General features: G+C 37.3%; 1 non-coding gene across 1 annotated transcript; it reads right to left on the reverse strand.

Annotated features, from left to right (window-relative positions):
* Positions 1 to 8,219: 8,219 nt before the first annotated feature.
* Positions 8,220 to 8,326, reverse strand: LOC145641272 (small nucleolar RNA R71). The gene has a single exon (XR_014115325.1). It is a non-coding gene; the product is annotated as a small nucleolar RNA R71 (small nucleolar RNA).
* Between the last annotated feature and the right edge of the window lie 12,194 nt (positions 8,327 to 20,520).

Consider the following 20,520-nt stretch of genomic DNA (forward strand, 5'->3'; position numbering starts at 1 on the left):
AACTAGTGAGTGTAGGTGACGTGTTAAGACTCATGTCATGACCATGTGACTAGACTCAAGCAAAGACTAAGTTAAGACTTCACGTATATGCATTAAATTGAACAGGCTGTGGTATTTTAGTCATACCTTTTTATCTGTGACTCTTTTTGGGATGAAACCAACTCCAAATTAAAGATAAAACTCGGGGCTACAGATCCATAGGTTGTACGACTCGTAGTTATTCCTAAAACTCCGGCTATGACCAAAACAAGTTGACGCTTGTGCAGTATACGGGAATAAAAATCCGGGTTGACTTAAAGGGACTATAACTCGATTTTAGACATATTTATTAGCTCAAATTAATTAATTAATTAAACAAAGTCCTTTATTCGTTAATTAGTTTATTTAGGCTTAATCACATGTCAAACAAACGGTTAGGAAAAACACAGAGTATGCACAATCAGTCAAGTAGGCACAATATGATGCAATGAGTTTGCAACCTAACCATGACTCTAGTTCTCTAAAGTTCGGGATATGAGTTAGTCAATAGAGGGTCCATGATTAATTGTCCGGATTCACCGCGCAGAAGCCTAACCGTGAAGGGTTGGCGCGAGTGGATGGGACACCGCGAGTTTTAGAAAAAACTCGCTTCCATGGTTTGGTGAATTCAACAATCTCGGATGTACCCTTTGTTGCTCAGAGCGTTCAATCAAGTAGATAAAAACTCAATCAGAAAGTAGGATCGAGCAAACAATGCTAAAAACTGGTCGAAATTAGAACGCATATTTCTGGCTCGGTATTGGAAGAATTTGGCGCCAGCAAACAAAGATTGGCGCCGGATTTTGGCTGTAGTGCCTGACGACAGAACTGTCGTCTGGCGCTATAGTCAAATTTCTGGCGCTAATTTTCTGTTCGCTGACGCTAATTCCTACATGCCTCAGCAGCTTTCTGTGCTTGATAAAATTTTCCAGTTTCGCGCAGTGTTATTTCGATCCTAGTTGTGAAAGATATTTCTCAAATTTCCTACGTGTAAAATCCTATGTTTTAACTCATTATGGATGGTCTTTACAATAAGATCTTTTTTATGCATATGAAAATAATGTTAATCAAAATTACGCACATGAAATACTTAGAACTTTTCGAGTCTCATCCACTCATTCTAAATCATTGCCGAAATAAATTTCAGGAATTAAAATAGAAATCCTCCCCATCAGAGTCGCCAAAAACTGTAGGGAATATTTCAAGCATTATCCCCAGCTTGAACCCCACTGTGATCATACACTAAAGTACGGTGGCGTCCAAAGGGAAGGAAGATAGAGCAAAAAGAGTCGCCAACAAGTTTTTTTTAGGAACTTGTAAACCGTTCATGAGGTGAAGGTTACACCCCTTAACGATCCAAGAGATCGTCAACTCCATAAGGCCTTGAACGAAATAGGGTTCGAGGATGAAGGTACAAATCCAACCTAAAAGAGATTGCACCTGCCCTAATAATAGGCCTCTACTTTATTCAGATCGTATTCATGTGCGCTTTCTGACTAACATGCAATCAATAGGATTACCCTAAACCTGTTTATTTATGTTGGTTGAATTTAATGCACAAATAAATCTATTATTGGCGATCACTTGAATTATAATCATATTAACCCTAAACAAGATTATTAATTATCTTATTAAGCATGATTACAAGTACAAATTCCCTTTAAACATGCATAAAAAATGTGATCAAGCAATAACAATAAATATAAAGCAACATAATAATAATAATAATCATAATAACAATAATTATAATAAAAAATAATCATGATCATAAATTATAACAATTATAATCATAATTAAAATAATAAAATTAATCATAATTAACATAATCATGTTAAAGCATAATAATAATAGCAAGATCCTAGGCATGATACTAACAAGATTAATAACAAACCCTAGCATGTCATTAAGCAATAAAAATCAAAGCTTTAGCCCTAACATGATACTAACAATCATAAATATTAGGAAGAACATAGGAAGCATCATAACAATCATACTTGATATTAAATTAACCTAGACATGATACTAGGAATATCATAATAACAACCTAAGCATGATTTCTACATCATAATATCAATAAAAACCATTAAAATACTTACTTTGATGCCTCGTACCTCTTTTTAATAACAAAATACACACGTTAGTAACTTCAAGGAAAATAATAATCAAAACAATTAAATTAAATAATTGAAAGAGAGATTTGAGACCAAACCCTCAGAAATTAAACCTTTCACGTCTAGGGCGAAGGCAACTTCGAATATGGCTAGGTGTATCTAAGTCTTGCGAATGCGGAATTTTGTATTTGAGAGAAGGCTAGTTTAGAAAAGAGAGAGAGAGAGAGTAATCAAGAAAATCTTGATGAGAGTTGGTGATTGAAAAGGGGGAGATATGACCTCTATTTATAGAGAAAAAAGAGGGTCGAAGAATAAGAAAAGAATCCGAATTCGAATCGAAATAGAACTCGATGGACAACAGTTTTTGCAGATTTTGTTTTTATCATATCTTTTGATCCAAAAGTTCAAATAAGGCATATAATATGTCGCTGGAAAGATCTTGAAGTCTACTTTCCAACCTAATTAGAATCAGATTAAAATATTTTGTATATAAAAAGATATGGCCGAAATAGTAGGACGGTGTCAGTTTTGGATAGAGTTTTGTATTTAATTCTTATCTTTTCCGTTATAGCTCGGATTTAATATTATAATATATCATTGGAAAGATAATTTCAAGATCTATCCAACCATATAAAATTTGGATAAAGATTATGAGGCACGAAAATAAAATCTGACTGTCTTTGAACATATTTAAGTTCGAATAGAATTAGGATTTAAGAAAAAGGAAAGTTTTAAAAAAGGAAATTTTTATTTAACTCAAATTCTTTAATCTTATCTTTTCAAAAAAGGATAATTAAGATCTTTTAGAAACTTATAGAAGCTTCTAATTAATCCTAATTAGTTTAGGAATATGATTAAACCTTTGGACCCTCCACATGATAATTGGGTCGTAGGTAAAATCCGGTTTGGGCCCAGTGTAGTATTTTGGCCATAACTTCCTCATTATTTATCGGAATTGGGCTGATAATATATCGTTGGAAAGTTCTTTTCAAGCCCCATCTAACTACACCATTATTGAACCCACATCATGGACCAAAATAAACTGAAATTCACGTTTCTCAAAAATAGGGTAAGAAAATAAATATTTTCAAAAACAGAAAGAAGAGATATTTTAATAAAAACATTCTCATCACTAGACTTTTCACACTTTCGCTTCGTTCGATAATCAAATGACATGAAAGGTATTCATCATCGGGTTTGGTTTTAGGGAGACAAATTTGGGTGTCTACAAGTGGCGTAATGGAATTACTGCACAAAGACGTTTTTCCAAGCTTTAATTCGAGTTAAGAGTCCAATTCCACATAAGTTAAATAGAGTGTTCTTAATGTTCTTATACTAGAGTTTAGTTTTATTTCGAGTTGTAATTTGGGGAATGGGGAAGTTTGAGTGAACTTTTGTGTATGAGAAAGATAAGTGAGAAAGAGAATAGAAAGAGAAGAGAGAAGTGAGAAGAGAGAAAGAGAAGAGAAGAGTGACAAGTTGGGTGACTTGTTCCTCGGGGTTTCAAGTTCGTTGAGAAACTTGAAGTTTGAGTCTTTAGTTTGTAATAGGACCATTTGCCCTATTCTAGTGAAGATTATTTTTCCAAAATCCCAAGTGGTCGTGGTTTTTCTCCTTGTTAGGGCCAAGGAGTTTTCCACATAAAAATCTCTCTTTCATTTTTCAGTTCCTTTAGTTAATCTTTCTGTTCCTTTAGCTTACTTAGTTTTAATTCTGCAAAAATTTTGGATAAACTCTCATACTACAATTCAACCCCCCTTTCTTATAGTATTATTTGAAACAACAATTGGTATCAGAGCCTAACTTCTAGGAAAATCAGGAAACCCTGAAGAAGAAAGGTCTTGGAGAAAATGAATACTCATGAAAATCTCGAGGAAGGATACTCAACTCAGAGGCCTCCAATGTTCAATGGCAAATTCTATACCTACTAGAAGAACCGCATAGAGATCTTTATCAAGGGGGAGAACTACCAAGTCTGGAGGGTCATCGAGGTTGGTGATTTCGAAGTCACCAAAACAAATGCTAAGAATGAGGTAATCCCTAAGCCTATGTCTGAATATGAGAAAGAGGATTTTGATAAAATGGAAATAAATGCTATGGCTGTAAAATTGCTCCACTGTGGACTTGGACCTCATGAACACAATCGTGTTATGTGGTGCAAGAACACTAAGGAAATTTGGGATTTGCTGCAGATTACTCATGAAGGAACCAATGAGGTTAAACGCTCAAAAATCGATCTACTTATATCTAAGTATCAAAGATTTGAAATGCAGCCTAAGGAGACCATTTAAGAGATGCTAACCCGTTTTACTAACATCATAAATGAGTTGGTTTCCCTTGGTAGACACATTCCTACAGATGAGCAGGTTAGGAAGGTTCTTAGAAGTCTTCCGCAAGATGAGAGATGGAGAGCTAAGGTGACAGCCCTTTAGGAAACGAAGGACTTTACTAAGTTCAACATTGAACAACTATGAGGTTCTCTCATGACTCATGAGCTACACCTTGGAGTCAACACCGAATCCATAAGAAATAAGGGATTGGCTCTTAAGGCTGATGAGGAGGAAGACTCAGAAGTGGACGAGGATGAGGCTGCCCTAATTGTGCGAAGATTTAAGAAGATGTTCAAGAAAGGTCGAACCTCAAGGAACTTCGGGAAAAAGACCTCAAATCCAAAACCTGACTACAGTTTCCACAAGTGTGGATCCCCATATCACTTTATCAGAGAATGTCCCCTTTTGGAAAATAATAAAGGAAAAGGAAAGACTAAGGAATAGGGAAGAGAAAAATTCAGCAAAGCAAACTATCAAAAGTCAGACATGAGGAAGGCCATGAGAGCAGCCTGGAGAGACTCAGATAGTGAAGAAGAAGAGGATGACCAACCAGAAGAGGAGACGGCTAATCTTTGTCTGATGGATAAATCAGATGATGAAAAGGCTTACCTTGAGGAACTCCAAAAAGAGGTATTTCTTTTTCCTAAACAACTTAAAATTCTCTTTAAAGACGTCTTAATAGATATATGTCTAGAAGAAGAAGAATTCTTTAGAGATACATGTGTGAAGTTTGAACAAATGTGAAAAAGCTCTTAAGGTTTGCAAAGAACATGGTGATTGGTTGGAAACAACCTATGCCAAGTCTCAAAGAAAATTAAGAGAGCTTGATTTTAAATACAAACACATAATTGAGATAGCTGATAGAATTAAGAATGAAAGTATTCTTCTGAATGTTGAATTAACTCAGTATAAGCTCATGAATTCTGATATTAGTTCTAGCAATTCCTCTAGCGATCAGTTGCTTAAATTCAATGTTGATTTTGAAAATTTGAAAAAATGAGCTTTCTACTTTAAAAACCCAAAAGGATCAACTTGAATCGGAACTGAATGCTAGAAAGGATAGAAGTATTGACCCAAAAGTCATACCTAAGTGGATAGTTGAAGCTCAAGGAAAACAAACTAAAGGCCTTGGTTACATGACCAAGAGAAAGGGTAAGCAAAAGAAATAGGTTGAGCTTCCTATCATGAAGGTATGTACCTTTTGTGGTAAGAATGGACATCTCTATGGACAATGTAGGATAAGAGAAGAAGCTGATAAAAGAAATGTAAAACAAGTGTCGGTCAAGAAAACTGATATTGCATCCACGTCTAAGGAACCCAAGGAAACCCGGGTTCCTAATCCTAATGCTTAGTTTTCTTGTAGGTCCCAGTGAGGGGGAACAACTCGTGGTATCTCGACAACGGTTATTCAAAGCATATGACAGGTGATAAATCTAAATTCCTCTCACTAGAAGACTACCCTGGAGGAACGGTAACCTTTGGGGATAATAAGAAGGGCGAGATCATTGGAAAAGGAAAAATTGGAATACCAAAATCTCATTCCATTGATAATGTGTACCTGGTCGAGGGCTTAATGTACAAATTGCTCAGTATATCACAATTCTGTGAAAAGGGAAACTCTGTAAGTTTTACTTCTAACTCTTTGATGTGTCCATTTTATATAGTAATTTACCCCCGTCCCTTGGTCATAATTAGTAATGTTTTTGGCTCTTTCGGGCCACTTTTATTAATAATTTGTGTTTTCTAGTGTTTTCATAGTTTTAGTTGTATTTTACAGGAAATTGCACTTTTGGAGCATTTTCCCGGGTTTTATGGATCAACCACAGAAGATAGAAGGACACGGCCACTTTTGAAGCCCAGGATCGGTGAGAGCCAAAGATTAAGGGTTGGTATGAGATACCGAGGCTATAGGATCTTTTAATCAAGACCCGATGAGGAAACTTAGATTAGGCCGAGGAATTGAGCCCAATCGAAATCCAAGCCTCGAAGAAGAAGACCGGGCCCGATCGGGCAAGCAAACGCCCGACCGGGCGGCTGCGCACATGAAGACCCTCAAGGAAGAGGCGCGCCCGATCTGGTGAGCATAAGCTTGATCGGGCGCGGCACACCAGCAGCGGGCAAGGCAAAAAGGCGCGCCCGATCGGGCGGCCTCTAGCCCGATCGGGCGCGTGTTTTTGGAGGGCTTTGTTAGACGGGCACTTAGTTTCTAATTAGGAGTTGTTTAGTTGGTTGTTTAAGTACGATTTATGTACGTAATTTTGGTTATTACCTTCTTTCTTAGATTTTCTCTCTCCACTTAGGATTTTTCTCTCTCTTAACTTTTCTCTCAACTCTTGTTCTTAATTACTTTATTAATTCCAGATTCGTTTGGTAACTATTTATCTTCTTTTAATCTTAGTTGTTTATTTTTATTCCTTTGATTACGTCTTACTTTATTGATTTCTTTAGTTTAGTTTTTATTATGTGTGAGTAGTTCTATTTCTAGGGTTTATGGGGATCCATAAATAATATGAAAGGGTAATTTATTGTTGTTAATTATCAATGCTAGATTAATTTCCTATTGATTGATTTAATGCTCTGTGACTAGATTAGGCCTGATCTTTTATGCATGAGTTTGACAATATTGATTCGAGATTCGACAGATGAGAATTGATGTTTAGGTCTAGTTTCAATAGGCAGGTTAATTTATAAATGGTTAAGTCGAGATTCGAAAGATGAGATTTAATACCGGTAAATTAATTGTGTGATTGTAATACGTAGCGAAAGCCCTTTATGATCTGATTAATTATGCATTGATGAATGATTATTATATTCAACCCTGGAATATTATTTATTGGTGAACCTATGCCCTAGATCCTTTTATATATTATTTTCTCCTTGTTCTTGATCTCCGTAGTTTAGTTTATTGTTCAAATATATATATTGGTTACTTCATAATCTAGATTATATTAGTTAATTAGAAGTAGAAAGACTCGTTTCTCTGTGGATTTGACCCTACTTCCCTATCTACATTAGTTAGAGGATTTAGGAATTACTTTTGATTAGGGGATACGACTTTACCCTGTCAAAAATTTGGCGCCGTTGCCGGGGAAACTGTTTTATTTTTATTTCTGATTATTTTTGTAGTCTAGGTTATTTCTTTTTGTCTCAGAGAACGTTAGTTCTCTGTGGCAAATCTCATATTTGCTTATAGTTTTTGTTTATGCCCAGGTGTTCCAGATCAGGGTACATCCAATTCGATCCTGAGATCGAACGTTCCTTCCATAGACAGAAAAATCTCTACAAGCAAATTCTGGCGGATTCTGGTGATAATAATAATCACCGCGATCCTCCAACTGGTTCTAGCGATTCAGAAGTTTCAACAGACGCAAAATCAGAGATGGCGGTTCCAAAGAAGCTTAGTGATTACTCACAACCTAAGCTTACAAATTTTCCACATCTAACCCCTACTCCGGCTCTTGATGGGGTTCAATTCGAAATTAAACCTCAATTTATAACGATGATAGAGAGGAAGCAATTCAGTGGAGCCAAGGGTGAAGACCCGAATCTTCACATTGACGACTATTGTCAATATTGTAACACCAACAGGCAAGCCGGGGTCACTCAAGACCAAATCAGGGAGATTCTCTTTCCCTTTTCTTTAACTGGAAAAGCTAAATTATGGTTTAATGGCTTAAATAGAACTACACTTGGTATAAATGACTGGGAAACTCTTGTTTTGAATTTCTATAACAAGTATTATCCTGTAGAGAGAACAACCGTACTACGGAGTGCGATTCAGAACTTTGCCCAAGAAGCCGATGAATCTTTATATGAGGCTTAGGAGAGGTTCAAGGATCTACAAAGAGACTGCCCCCACCATAATTTAGCACAATGGCAGTTAATCCAAGCCTTTTATAATGGCCTTGGAAATTCTTCTCTAATAATTTTAGATTCTGCAGCTAGTGGGAGATTTATGAATCTTGATGTTGAAGATGCAGGTCAGGTTATTGAAGACATGGCGATACACAATTCCCAATATGGGAATCCTAGAGGATTTGCTAACAAGGGGAAACATAGTGTTGACTCTGTATCCTTTTTGCAAGCTCAACTGACCTCTATATGTCAAAAATTAGATAATCTTAGCACTGCCAATGTAGCTAATGTTTCTGCAATAAATAATAATTCTAATGAGGCTTTCTATGAAAATTGTGGTATTATAGGTCACTGGGAACAAGATTGCAGGAGTTCCGTGGAGCAAGTTAATGCCTTTCAAGCTTATAGGCAGAATAACCTATACTCCAACACCTACAATCCTGGGTATCGGAATCATCCGTACCTTTCCTACCAGAGTACTAATGTTCAAAATCCACCACCACAAGAACCACAGGCGCCACAACAACAACAGCAGAAATATTATCATCCCAATGCTGGCCAGAAGAACCAACCACAACAAACCTCCTCACCTTCCGACCCTTCTTTGGTGGAAATTAGAGCAATGTTGGTTAATATGCAAAAGCACTTGGAGAGTAGAGATGTGACAATTGATCAAATTCTAGCACATAATAAAATTGTAGATAATCAAATTGCGCAACTTTCCGCTACTCTACAAGCCCGCCAACAGGGAGCTCTTCCGGCACAGCCGACCAGGCCTACAGATCAAGCCTATGCAATTACCCTAAGGAGTGGTTCAAATTATGAAAGGCCCCCTATGCCCAGAGTTGATGAACCTATTTTATTAAATAATGTTAATCTTGATTCCGTTAAACCAAAAAATGTAGTTAATGGCCCTGCAGGGCTAAAGGATAGTACTAACATATCTAATTCTACATTGCAGGGTACGACTCTAGAGAAGGTGGCTACTCCAAACAAGAGCAACAATGCTCCAAAGCCAATTATCAAACTTCCATTCCCCAATCGTCACTTGAAGACAAATTTGGATAAGCAGTTTGGTAAGTTCCTTGAGGTGGTAAAATATTTGAATGTAACAGTTCCCTTCACTGAATTAATCACACAAATTCCTTCATATGCAATGTTTATGAAAGAAATATTGACAAGGAAAATGTCTATTAGTGAGGTAGAGACAGTAGCTTTCACTGTAGAGTGTAGTGTCGTACTTCAAAATAAGTCTCTGCCTAAATTAAAAGATCCAGGTAGTTTTTCTATCCCTTGTCATATAGGCAATCTATTGATTGATAATGCATTATGTGATTTGGGTGCTAGCGTTAGTGTAGACACCCATTTGTGTCTCCCCAAAACCAAACCCGGTGATGAGTACCTTTCACGTCGAATCATAATCGAATGAAGCGAAAGTGTGGAAAGTTTTTATTTCTTTTCTCTTCTCTCTGTTTTTGAAAACTTATTTTAAGAAAACAGCCAATCCAGTTTGGTTGGTCCATGATATGGGTCCAATAGTAGTGTAGTTGGATGGGGCTTGCAAAGACCTTTCCATCGATATATTATAAGCCCAATTCCGATGAATATTGAGGAAGTTATGGCCAATTTACTTAACTGGGCCCGGTTTGAGCTTTATGTACGACCCAATGATCTTGGGGAGGGCCTAATATTATTTATCATTCCTAATGAAATTAGGAATGGTTTTAGTCTTCTAGATTCTTCTAGAAGGTTCTTTTCATTCCTAATTCAATTAGCATTGATAAATTGACTTTTGTTGACTTTTCAGAGTTTTAATCAAAATCAAATAGCATTTTCGAAGAAATTATATGATTTTATCCTCCAATACGGTAAACTTATCGGATTTTCGAAAACGCGTTAAATTTAAGCTTGGCGCCTAACCCCAGGCCTTAGCGCCTGGAACCAGGCCTGGCGCCTGGCGCTAGCCATTGGTGCCTGGCGCTAGTGTTGGTGCCTGGCGCCAGCTAGCCAGGGTTGGCGCCAACTCTGTTTTTTGTGCGTCTGACTATGTTTTGTTTAATTTATTTTTTTGGCTGATTTTCTCTATAAATATCGTATTAAAAACTCCGTTTTCATGAACCAATTGTTTTCATTCATCTACATTCACCTATTCTCTCTAACCATTCACCAATTCTCCTCATTTGCAAGTTTTCATCTACAATCATTAATTCTTTAGCATTCTTTAATTCATTCATCTTCTTTCTCTTTTTCAAACCTTGTTTTTTCATACAAAATTCCGCATTCACAAGATCTAGAAACACTTAGCCATATTCGAAGATGCCTTCGCCCTAGACGTGAAAGGTTTAATTTCTGAGGGTTTGGTCCCAAATCTCTCTTTCAATTATTTAATTTAATTGTTTTGATTATTATTTTCCTTGAAGTTACTAACGTGTGTATTTTGTTATTGGAAAGAGGTACGAGGCATCAAAGTAAGTACTTTAATTGATTTTTATTGATATTATGATGTAGAAATCATGTTTAAATTGTTATTATGATATTCCTAGTATCATGTCTAGGGTAATTTTAATATTAAATATGATTGTTATGATGCTTCCTATGTTCTTCCTAATATTTATGATTGTTAGTATCATGTTAGGGCTAAAGATTTGATTTTTATTGCTTAGTGACATGCTAGGGTTTGTTATTAATCTTGTTAGTATCATGCTTAGGATCTTTCTATGATTATGCTTTAATATTAAGATGAACATGATTATAATTGTTATTATTTTGATGATGATTATTTTATTATTATGATTATAATTTTATTATTCATGATATTGATTATTATTATGTTGCTTGATATTTTTATTTTTATTGCTTGATCACACCTTTTATTGCATGTTTAAAGGGAATCTATACTTGTAATCACGCTTAATAAGATATTTAATAATCTTGTTAGGGTTAATTTGATTATATTTCAAGTGATCGCCAATAATAGATTTATTTGTGCATTAATAATCAACCAACATAGATAAACAGGTTTAGGGTTAAATTTATTGATTGCATGTTAATCAAAAAGCGCACATGAATACGATCAGAATAAAGTAGAGACCTATTATTAGGGCAGGTTCAATCTCTTTTAGGTTGGATTTGTACCTTCATCCCCGAACCCTTATTTGGTTCTAGACCTTATGGAGCTGACGATCTCTTGGATCGTTAAGGGGTGTAACCTTCACCTCGTGAACGGTTTACAAGTTCCTAAAAAACTTGTTGGCGACTCTTTTGCTCTATCTTCTTCCCTTTTGGACGCCACCGTACTTTAGTGTATGATCACAGTGGGGTTCAAGCTAGTGGGATTAAGGCTTGAAATTATTCCCTACAGTTTTTGGCGACTCCGCTGGGGAGGATTTCTATTTTAATTCCTGAATTTGTTTCGGCAATGATTTAGAATGAGTGGATGAGACTCAAAAAATTCTAAGTATTTTATGTGCGTAATTTTGATTAACATTATTGTCATATGCATAAAAAAGATCTCATTGGAAAGACCATCCGTAATGAGTTAAAAACATAGGATTTTACACGTAGGAAATTTGAGAAATATCTTTCACAACTAGGACTGAAATAACATCGCGCGAAATTGGAAAATTTTATCGAGCACAGAAAGCTGCTGAGGCATGTGGGAAGTAGCGTCAGGGGCCAGAGCTTGGCGCCAGCATTTTAGTCGTAGCGCCTGGCGCCAATCTTAGCGCCAGGCGCTACAGTTAAAAGCTGGCGCCAGTCTCTGATCGCTGGCGCCAATTTCCCCCAATACCGAGCTAGAAATATGCGTTCTAATTTCGACCGGTTTTTCGTATTGTTTGCTCGATCCTACTTCCTGATTGAATTTTTTCTCACTTTTCTGAAACCCATATGTGTTCTACATATGGACATAACCCTCTGGGAATTCATGCTCCATCTACCTGATTGAACGCTCTGTGCAACAAAGGGTACATCCGAGATGTTGAATTCACCAAACCATGGAAGCGAGTTTTTTCTAAAGCTCGCGGTGTCCTATCCACTCGCGCCAACCCTTCACGGTTAGGCTTCCGCGCGGTGCATCCGGACAATTAACCATGGATCCTCTTTGACTAAACCATATCCCGAACTTTAGAGAACTAGAGCCATGGTTAGGTTGCGAACGCATTGCATCATATTGTGCCTACTTGACTAATTGTGCATTATTGGTTGTGCATATATATTCTATGTTTCTCTTAACCGTTTGTTGACTTGTGTGAGACTAAATAAATTAATGACTTAAAGAACTTTTCCTAATTAATTAATTAATTAATTAATTTGAGTCAATAAAGTCTAATATTTTTCGGAATTAACCTAGTACGACTTTAGGCATACCCCAGTTGACTAATAACACCGAAAACAGTTCCAGACCGAATCTCCAATATTGGCGCCAAGGTCTGAGCTGTAGCGCCACACTATGAAGTGTAGCGCCTGACGACAGCTCTGTCGTCTGGCGCCAAGCTCCATGGTGTGACGCCAGTCCTGTCGTTTGGCCGACAGTTCGGATTATTGGTCGAGTCATCACCTAGTGTCTAATTAATCAGTCTCCTGTTTATTTCGGTTAATTTTCGCTGTCAATAACACCTTGTCGAGTCACTAATTGAGTCTTAGTCACATAGTCTAGCCACATGGTCATGACACAAGTCTTAACGTGTCACCTACACTCACTAGTCTTAGCACACACTTTGAGTACACATCACCATGACCATGTCGTAGGTCCATGCATGAGTCGGTCTTTCCGTCATTTGAGTTGGGGTACATTCTATTCCTAGTCCTTCATATCCCTCCATCTAAATCTTCTTCACACTCTATTCCAATCTTTCCTCACTTCCTCCATCCACTGCATGTTGAATAAAGTTTGAGTCAAATAATTAACAATGAATATCCCAAAAATTCCTTTTCCACAGTACTTGGTCGAGGAGAGAAGGGCGATTAATCAAGGACAACACCTTTGTTCAGGTCTCGCTTTTTGATAAACCGATTCGTCAAAAGAGGAAGGCTAAGAAGATAGTGGTAACTCAAGAAGAAGTCAATGATCTTAAGAACCAACTGGCTACTGTGACCGAGACACTGAAGTTTCTCGCACTCAAGATTGATGATCCCCTGAAGCAACAACAGATGGACCTCATGCAAGAGAGTCTAAGCAAGTTGTCTAGCAACTACAAGTTTCAAGAGCTTACATCATAAGGGGTCTCGGTGGCCAAAGAGCTTATTTCGCAGAAGTTCAGCGCTAACGACATCCCAAAATTCAGAGCAATTGACAACCCTTACTTTCATTTAAGAGCATTTGAAACAATCATGAGTATCAAGGGTATCGATAAGAAGGTCTTCCCTTCTCTGTTCTCACTATCTCTCGAGACCGTTTTCCAACAATGGTTCTTTTCTCTCGAGAAAGAAAAGACCTCTACCTGGGAATCGATAGTAAACGCTTTCGTTGATAGATACAAGTGCAATATCCAAGTTGAAACCGACCATAGACAACTTGAGATGCTAAGACAAAAAGAGAATGAAGGTTTTACTTCTTTCTTTAATAAATGGAGGGAAACTTCCGCTAAGATGATTGAGGTCCCAACCGAAAAGGATTCTGTGAGGATGTTTATGGCATCGGAATTGAAATCGAAGACGACCTCACAAAGCAAAAAGCTACTAACAGTAGTAACCACGGTGGCTAGAAAGGAAAGAAGAGCGACAATCCTTCTTCTTCCGAAAACGCCCACTCTAGTAATAATGTTAGTACCTTTGACCATAATGATGTCTTAGCCATGGACAATCAAGGCTCTAAAAGGAAACCCAGGCGAGAGTTCACACCCATTGGAATGACCTACGATGCTGCTTTCGATCGTCTCTATGATCGAGGATTAATCAAACCTATTGGCCCTACCGAGGATCCAACACCAGAAAATCGATCTTCGAGATGGAATCCAAACTCCTATTGCAAGTACCATCGAGGAAACGGTCATACTACTGATGAATGCTACAGGTTTCAAAGTCTCATTCAAGATCTCATAGAAGCAAACAAGGTCCCGTTGCCTCTAGCCAGCGAGAAGACTGGGTGATGATGAAGCGAACGACACCAGACAAGAGGCGAGCTTCAACGATGAGATTTCGCGACCTCTTTTTTTTTCTATTTCTTTTTTATTTACTCTTTCCCCAATAAGTCTAGCATAGGCACCCTTCTTTTCCCTTGGATTAATTTTGTAGATTCTTTCTTTTCCTTTTTTTAATAAAAATGAGCATTTATTTCCTTATATGATCATTTCGTTGCATTGCATTTAAAAAAAAAAAAAAAAACCATGTCGAACTAAGCACAAGGTATACCAATGATTTGAGGCACCCCTTGTAGCCACATCATATCTCCTTTCACCTATACAATCCTTTCTTCATAAACCACTTTGAGCCTCGTCTAACGATAAACCCTTCATTTTTTCAACCTACATCTACCTAACCTTGGGATGGGATGGTGTGTAACTTATGCAATGTCAAAAGCTTGAGTAATTCAAAAGATAGAAAAATTAGCAACAATAGCAAAAATAAATAAAGTGTACAAAAGGGCAAGTTTTCCAATGTCTTTGATATGAAAATATCTTCGATAAGAACACGTCTCAGATTGCGTCTCTTATCGAGTGCTCGGTACCGTGCCTGAGAAACATGAATGCCAAGTGAGTGATAGACCGCATGATCGGGATTGCCCACGCTTATAAAAATAAAATAGATGCTAAAGCAAAAAAAAAAAAAAAAAAAGAGCTAAAAAAGAGTAGGAACTCAAGCATAAAAATACAAAGATTCAAAAGCAAAGTTGCACGCCTCGGGGGCTTATCTAGGGTCTTGAGCCTTTATCCCCTTCTTCTTCAAACCTTTAGCCTAACCACGTTACAACCCTTAAAAAAACCTTTTTGAGGTATACACATACTTGTGCGAGGTTCGGCTAGAGCTACGTTCGGCCTGATTCCTAACGGATACGTAGGCAACCTCACATTGAGGTGCGACTGTAATAAACATGCATTCATATTCACATTCACACACTCACACCATGATCATATCAAGGGATCTCCTATGCTCATCCCTATTCATATAGAGCTAGACTTGGGGGCTTGATCCCTACATCATTAGCTTACCTAGCCTAAGAGTCACCACCATTTGACTCTTTTCAATAATATCTTTCCATACACTTAGCTCTTGCGGCTTAACTTTAGTGTCACTTTCACACACCGCACAGATACATGACCAAATATACTTCCCTTAGGAACCCTTTGTCATGAAATCTTAATGCTGAAGCATGCCTTGTCATATCAACATCACTCATCAATCATAATTGTCATTGCATCACGAAGTATGAAGTGCTTAGCCTCCATGCCTAAGTTACCCAAATACTTTCATCATTGAGTCAACAGTTGAGATTGCCTAGGATGGATTAATCCTTGCACCTTGAGAGATAGTATCAAACAACATTTGACTAAGCTCATTCAACATGCACCTTCACACTTCGATTCTTTTTTCGCGTCTTTCTTTTTCGGGAGAAAGTCGGTACCCTCCACAAAAATGACGGAATTTTTTTTTAATTTTTGTTTTTCTGCATATTGAGTTTCATGAGTCAACACTACGCACACACAAGTCACATCGATTCGAGTCAACCTCGAGTTAGTCAATCAAAGTGTATCAAGTTTATACCTTGAGTCGTGTCAAGTCAATGAGTCAAGCAACGCTAAACCTTAGGTCAACCCTAAGATAATTAAAGAGATTGGCAAAGTTCTACAGTCAAAATAAATACAGGTGCAGCAGAACAGGGAAGACCCTACTCCAATTCTTGGCGCTAGAGATATCTCAGCAGCGACAGAGCTCGAAGCCTCTTAGAAAGGTGATTTTGACCTCATACAGCAATTTCGGGTTCCTTGGTACGCCAGTTAGCCCCTATAGGCAATTTGACATGATTGAGTAGTCGATTTGATTACAGTCTAAGTGATAGACCTGACGAAAGATCGTCTCACTTAGCTTAAGCGCCTAAGTATTGGCTCATTACAAGCGCCAAAGCATCAGTTCAAAAGCAAGCACTTAAACGACAATATTTCCAAATAAGGATTGTCGAGCATTCTTATTAAACGACAAAGTTTTCCAAAAATTGGATCGTCATCCCCAACTGACAATATTTCCAAAAAAATGGATTGTCGTGCATCTTCTTCAACGACAGTTTTTCCAAGATTGGATTGGCATCTCTGGCAAAGTTTCCAAGCGTGGATTGTCGTGCTCCTTCTTTGTTTGGCAAGTTTTCCAAGTTCGGATTGTCATACATTCATAGATCGCTGGCAAGTTTTCCGAGATTGGATTGTCATGCACCCAGTTCCCTACGGCAAAATTTCCCAAAGGATTGTTGTAGGTCTCTATTCATTTCGGCAAAGGTTCCTCAACGTGGATTGTCATTCATTTCAGTAAGTGGAAAATTTTCCCGAAGTGGATTGTCGATCGACTCTTTTTTGCAAATGTTCTAAGACGCGGATTGTCAATAGTGGCAATATTTTCCCAAAAGGATTGTCGCATAGCGTTGGCAAATTTCCAAGGTGGATTGCTTTCAAGAGTTATATTCCAAGATGTGGATTGTCGATCGTAGCAAAATTCTTATGAAAGATTGTTGCAAAGCATAGGCAACTTTTCCCAGAAATTGGATTTTGGCGAATTTTCCGAGATACGGATTGTCGCTTCATCGTGGCAACATTTCCAAGGATGGATTGTTACGTGGCATTGATAACTTTCCCTAAATCGGATTGTCATACATCATACAAGAGTTGTGTTGGCAACTATTCCCAAAGAAAAGAGGATTGTCATCACACCAAAAGCACCGACATACTGGTTTACAAGCAGCAAAGCGCCGACGTACAGGCATAGCAAACATTAAAAAGCAGTGATCTTTTCGAAGACTATCACAGCGGAAAAAGAAGCTCTTTATTCAGAGACGAGTGAACATCGAAGCAACAAGACAACATTCCCTAGCTTGCGAAGAGTTGTCACAAACAACTGGAGGTAATTTCGGGCGAAGTTATCTTCGATAGTATTCCCTTGGACGCGGAATATTATCAATGCGGATGGAGATTGTTTCAAGAGAAGCAATCTTCGATAGTATTCCCTTGGACGCGGAATATAATCAATGCGGATGGAGACTGTTTCAAGAGAAGCAATCTTCGATAGTATTCCCTTGGACGCGGAATATTATCAATGCGGATGGAGACTGTTTCAAGAGAAGCAATCTTTGATAGTATTCCCTTGGACGCGGAATATTGTCAATGCGGAGGAGGATTGTTTCAGGCGAAACAATCTTCTATATTGGAAGCAGTTACAGGCGTAGCGGTTTTCAAGCGGGATGGCATTCTCTAGCTTGCAGGAGGTCATCAAAACAAATCGGTTATCTTTTAGAGACGTGTGCTCGACGGTGCAAGATACGCGTTTCTTAACTCTTTTATCTGTTTAACTAACGTTAGTTTGCAGGTATCGGCGTTACAAGAGTGATTTAGGATCGCAGAACGTTCTGAATCATTCTACGTCCCTATCGATACTTTGACTTTCATTTTCGAAACTCGCGTTTCTCCAAACTCAGTCAAAGTTGGGGCTTCTGTAGACACCCATTTGTGTCTCCCCAAAACCAAACCCGGTGATGAGTACCTTTCACGTCGAATCATAATCGAATGAAGCGAAAGTGTGGAAAGTCTAGTGTTGCGGAAAGTTTTTATTTCTTTTCTCTTATATCTGTTTTTGAAAACTTATTTTAAGAAAACAGACAATCCAGTTTGGTTGGTCCATGATATGGGTCCAATAGTAGTGTAGTTGGATGGGGCTTGCAAAGACCTTTCCAACGATATATTATAAGCCCAATTCCGATGAATATTGAGGAAGTTATGGCCAATTTACTAAACTGGACCCGGTTTGAGCTTTATGTACGGCCCAATGATCTTGGGGAGGGCCTAATATGATTTATCATTTTTAATGCAATTAGGAATGGTTTTAGTCTTCTAGATTCTTCTAGAAGGTTCTTTTCATTCATAATTCAATTAGCATTGATAAATTGACTTTTGTTGACTTTTTAGAGTTTTAATCAAAATCAAATAGCATTTTCGAAGAAATTATATGATTTTATCCTCCAGTACGGTAAACTTATCGGATATTCAAAAACGCGTTAAATTTAAGCTTGGCGCCTAACCCCAGGCCTAGCGCCTGGCGCTAGTATTGGTGCTTGGCGCCAGCTAGCCAGGGTTGGCGCCAGCTCTGTTTTTTGTGCGTCTGACTCTGTTTTGTTTAATTTATCTTTTTGGATGATTTTCTCTATAAATATCGTATTAAAAACTCCGTTTTCATGAACCAATTGTTTTCATTCATCTACATTAACCTATTCTCTCTAATCATTCACCAATTCTCCTCATTCGCAAGTTTTCATCTACAATCATTAATTCTTTAGTATTCTTTAATTCATTCATCTTCTTTCTCTTTTTCAAACCTTGTTTTTTCATACAAAATTTCGCATTCACAAGATCTAGAAACACCTAGCCATATTCGAAGTTGCCTTCGCCCTAGACGTGAAAGGTTTAATTTCTGAGGGTTTGGTCCCAAATCTCTCTTTCAATTATTTAATTTAATTGTTTTGATTATTATTTTCCTTGAAGTTACTAACGTGTGTATTTTGTTATTAGAAAAAGGTACGAGGCATCAAAGTAAGTACTTTAAGTGATTTTATTGGTATTATGATGTAGAAATCATGTTTAAATTGTTATTATGATATTCCTAGTATCATGTTTAGGGTAATTTTAATATTAAATATGATTGTTATGATGCTTCCTATGTTCTTCCTAATATTTATGATTGTTAGTATCATGTTAGGGCTAAAGATTTGATTTTTATTGCTTAGTGACATGCTAGGGTTTGTTATTAATCTTGTTAGTATCATGCCTAGGATCTTGCTATTATTATGCTTTAATATTAACATGAACATGATTATAATTGTTATTATTTTGATGATGATTATTTTATTATTATGATTATAATTTTATTATTCATGATATTGATTATTATTATGTTGCTTGATATATTTATTTTTATTGCTTGATCACACCTTTTATTGCATGTTTAAAGGGAATCTATACTTGTAATCACGCTTAATAAGATATTTAATAATCTTGTTAGGGTTAATTTGATTATATTTCAAGTGATCGCCAATAATAGATTTATTTGTGCATTAATAATCAACCAACATAGATAAACAGGTTTAGGGTTAAATTTATTGATTGCATGTTAATTAAAAAGCGCACATGAATACGATCAGAATAAAGTAGAGGCCTATTATTAGGGCAGGTTCAATCTCTTTTAGGTTGGATTTGTACCTTTATCCCCGAACCCTTATTTGGTTCTAGACCTTATAGAGTTGACGATCTCTTGGATCGTTAAGGGGTGTAACCTTCACCTCGTTAACGGTTTACAAGTTCCTAAAAAACTTGTTGGCGACTCTTTTGCTCTATCTTCTTCCCTTTTGGACGCCACCGTACTTTAGTGTATGATCACAGTGGGGTTCAAGCTAGTGGGATTAAGGCTTGAAATTATTCCCTATAGTTAGCGTCATGCCATTATCTGTGTGTTCCAAGTTAAATATGGGTAAATTAAAAGCTACCAATATAACTCTACAAATGGCCGACCGTTCTTTCAAATACCCCTTAGGTGTTTTAGAGGATGTCTCCGTTAGAGTAGGTAAATTTTATATACCTGTTGATTTTGTTGTTCTTGATATGGCTGAGGATATGCAAACCCCAATTATTTTGGGTAGATCATTCCTTAACACTGCAGGAGCAATCATAGATGTAAGAAGTGGTAAGTTAACACTATTAGTAGGGGATGATAAAGTTATTTTCAATCTTAATAATACCCCTAAAAGCTCAATGACTGGGGAAAAATGTTTCAGTGTTAATGTGGTTGAGAATTATTCTAACAAGCCCCAAGCTTTTGAAAAAGATCCCTTGGAGGCGGTATCTTGTGTTGCATCCTTTTCAAATGAGATAGACAAATGGCAGAAGGAAGTTGATGCAATAGAAAGAGCACTCTACAATGTTGGTCTTGGTTTTGAGGACGACAAGGTGGAATCAATCAAGCAAGTTGTGCGATTGGAGCCTACGGTAAGTGTTCCGCCAGATCGAGTTGCAAGTGTT

Source organism: Chenopodium album, chromosome 7 (genome assembly GCF_948465745.1).
Source record: "Chenopodium album chromosome 7, dcCheAlbu1.1, whole genome shotgun sequence".
Lineage (NCBI taxonomy): Eukaryota > Viridiplantae > Streptophyta > Magnoliopsida > Caryophyllales > Amaranthaceae > Chenopodium > Chenopodium album.